This window comes from Triticum aestivum, chromosome 7B (assembly GCF_018294505.1).
Source record: "Triticum aestivum cultivar Chinese Spring chromosome 7B, IWGSC CS RefSeq v2.1, whole genome shotgun sequence".
NCBI lineage: Eukaryota > Viridiplantae > Streptophyta > Magnoliopsida > Poales > Poaceae > Triticum > Triticum aestivum.
Genome location: NC_057813.1, coordinates 741,852,987 through 741,856,408, shown reverse-complemented (window position 1 = coordinate 741,856,408; position 3,422 = coordinate 741,852,987). Strand labels below are relative to the sequence as shown.

The window sequence follows — 3,422 nt, the reverse complement described above, 5'->3', positions numbered from 1 at the left end:
GCTTCGATGTTGGCTGGTCATTGTTCTTGGCGACTCGAGTGGAGCTTGCTTGGACGTCCTGGGGTGGCCTCGATGACACGCTGCCCTTCGACCTCGGCGGCAGTACACAGGTGCTGCGCCCTTCGGTCTTGGTGGTGCGTTGCCTTCTCGGCTTCGCCGGCGGCACACCGGTGCCGCCGCTCAAACTCGGCTATCCGATGCCCTTTGTTCGCGTCAGTGATGCTTCTTGATATGCTTCTACTTTGGTGTGGCCATTCCACAGGGTTGTGCTTCATGGTGGCCCGGACGACGTTTTGCATGGACGTCCTGGGGTGGCCTTCGGCAACACGCTGCCCTTCGACCTCGGCGGCGATACACCGGTGCCGTGCCCTTCGGTCTCGGTGGTGCGTTGTATTTTGGCTTTGCCTGCGCACACCGATGTCGCCGCACGAACTCGGCTATCCGACGCCCTTCGTTCGTGCCAGTGATGTTCCGTTGCGAGTTGTTGTTGTTGTGGTGCCCATCTTTTTCTCCCCAGGCCTGGTTGTGGTTCATTGTCAGTGGTGGAGCAAGCTGCTCAGCGGAGCTCGCTACCCGAGATGTCGGCCTTCAGGGGTTTCGGTTTGGCTCTGTTGCCAACCTTCCCCTCCATTTGTTTCTCTCTTTCTAGTTTTGGGCTTTCTCTTGATGCCTTCGTCTGTAATTTCTTTTGCGCCTTTGTGCGGTTACATGTATTGCCAAGTCACCTTCGAGTTGGAATATAACAAATGGTGGGGCGCCCCCCCCCCCCCCCCCCCCCCCCGGTCAATCTCGAAAAAAGTACGAGAGACAAAAGAAGAATGGATGATAGTATCACTCCATAGGTGCATCGCGCCGATGATGATATGACCCCACGGCGGCAGCACCTACGCGGAAGGCAAGCATGTCTCCCACCTAGTCTGCTGATTATTGGAGATGTAAGACGTGGTGATTTTTTTTTACACGAGAGAATTATGTCATGTGCGTGGAAATAGCGAGCAGTTTGGGACGAGACGCTGAAGCTAACAGCCGTGCGATGTAATCATGTAAAAGAAAATCAACGCCCCTGGCCTCGTCTCAAGATTGGAAAGAATCAGAGGACGGGTTGAAAGTGTTTCCCAAAGTTAAAAGGTTTAAATGGATGCCAAAATTACAGAGTGATACTAGAAGGAAGGTTTAAAAGGACGCCAAAATTACAGAGGGGCACAATTAAGGCACCAAATCTTATGCAATATTCTTCCTATATATCTGTCGCCATATCATATCATGAAATTAATCCATAGGCGATCCCTCCACTATAAAATCTACCCCTCCTTCCCTGCCTAGCTAAACCAACAACGACATTCCATTACTTCGCTAGTTTTATTAATTTATCCCTTGGCCGGCCGGCGATGGGTCGGCTTCCCAAGAAGGTGACCCTGGGGTACGTCCGCGACGACTCGACCCGGCGCTCTAGGTACAAGCAGCGTCTGAAGGGGCTGATGAAGAAGGCGGGCGAGCTGGGGAAGCTGTGCGACGTCGAGACCTGCGTGGTGGTGTACGGCGAGGGCGAGGCGGCGCCCGAGGTGTTCCCTTCCCCTGACAAGGCGGTGGGTATCCTGAATGGATTCAAGAGCGTGCCGGAGCTGCGGCGTTGCAAGAAGACGATGGACCAGGAGGGCTTACTCACCGAGCGCATCGCCAAGCTCCAGGAGCAGGTCGACAAGTCCCGGCGCGAGTGCCAGGACCGCGAGACCAGGTACCTCCTGCAACAGATCATGGAAGGGAACCTCCCGGGCCTCGTTGGCCTCAGCGTGGAGCAGCTCGCCCGCGTTGGCTACAAGGTGGAGGAGATGATCAAGAGCATGGGCGAACGCATGGGGAAAACTCATTCCCAGGCGCTGCCGCCAGCTCCATGCGTCACCACCGGCATCATAGACATGGGGTCTCCGGTGCTGTATCAGGCGCCAGAGCAACAGACGGAGGGCACCCTGGTCGGTGGCTACGCTGGTGGTCACGACGGGGCCGGCTTCACCGGTGGTGATACGGTGATGCAGATGCAGTCCTTCAATCTGGAGTTTGGTTCAGAGTCATTTCCCTCCCATGTACCAGGCGCCGCCCCGAGCTCCATGGGTCACCACCGGCAACGGAGAGATGGGGTCTACAGCGCTGCATCAGGCGCCAGTGCAGCGGCAGGAGGGCACGCTGCTGAGCTCCGGAGGGGATCTGGGCACCCTGGTCTACGGTGGCTACGCTGGTGGCCACGAAGGGACTGGCTTCACCGGCGATGATACGATGATGCAGATGCAGTCGTTCAATCTGGAGTTCGATTGGAGTCAGTTCCCTCCCATGTAAGCTGGATGAGGATCGTCGGAGTGCATGGCCAGCTAGCGTCGATCTCGTCTCGTCTCGTTTTATTAGTTTCTGCATGGTTAAATTCTACAGTGGCATCGTGAAGATGAGAGATTCAGCTATTTCCTCGAATTGTTGTATCTTGTTATGGTTTTATTCGCCATGCTCTCTGAGCCAGGGCACTTTTAATAATTATTTTTGATGAATAAGGCATTTTTATTTGTAGTGATTGAATTTGTTATTCAGTAGGGGTCTCTAAGTCTCTTCCATAGGCCTTCGTTTGATCTCTGTGGTTGTTCAGTTCGTCGCTGCAGATCGTAAATTGCATGTGTTTAGAGAAATGAGCAGCTTGTTGTGTGTATTACGGCACTTAAGTACAGCACAGCCGCGTGCCCGGTAGTTCCCTGATTGCTACCACGATTAAAAGAAAGAAACATGGTCGTGTTTCGGGAGATGTACTGGCAGGGCCTTTAATGTCATGATATTTTTGGTGTCTAAAATCTTGCGTTATGGGGGGTAGAAACGTGCTGAAGATATGCTCTCCTGGAGGAATGTAAATGTGCTGCAGAATTAATGATTTGCGACTTAGCTGCATGGTGACAGTTTTTGCTGGATTGTTCATGCTTGCCTGGATAAAGATTTGCGACTTTATTACATTGCAACAGCATGGCACAGTTTGCCCGATTGGCCAATATTTCTGAAACTTGTAAAATGCAGAACAAGTGAGCAACCAAGTAAGAATAAGAACTATCATCATTTGCAATGCACATAGACTACTGAGTTCACCGTGCAGTCGATGCTCGCCCTCCACCCCCTAGTTGGAGCTAGGTGATTTTTGCGCGTGTTCTGTGCATGGTAACTGCGTCTGGTTCCAGGTGATTAAGCCGAGGACGACCACATTTTCTTCATCCGCTCCATCCTTACTCATCTTGCTTGTCAAGACGCCTCGTGACCGAAGATCAAAGGTGGGAAGGAGACACCGTGGCCTCAATTACCTTGGCGGCAGCCGGCAACAAGCCAGTTTTGGTCGGTGGAGGCATCATCATGTGGCTTCCCTGAGGCTCTCGAATCGCCTACGGCCTCTACACCCCTAC

The 3,422-nt window shown here is 53.1% G+C and overlaps 1 pseudogene; it reads left to right on the top strand.

Moving 5' to 3' along the window:
* The first annotated feature begins 1,388 nt into the window (after positions 1-1,388).
* On the top strand, positions 1,389-3,029 carry LOC123159222 (agamous-like MADS-box protein AGL80; annotated as a pseudogene).
* Positions 3,030-3,422: the final 393 nt, after the last annotated feature.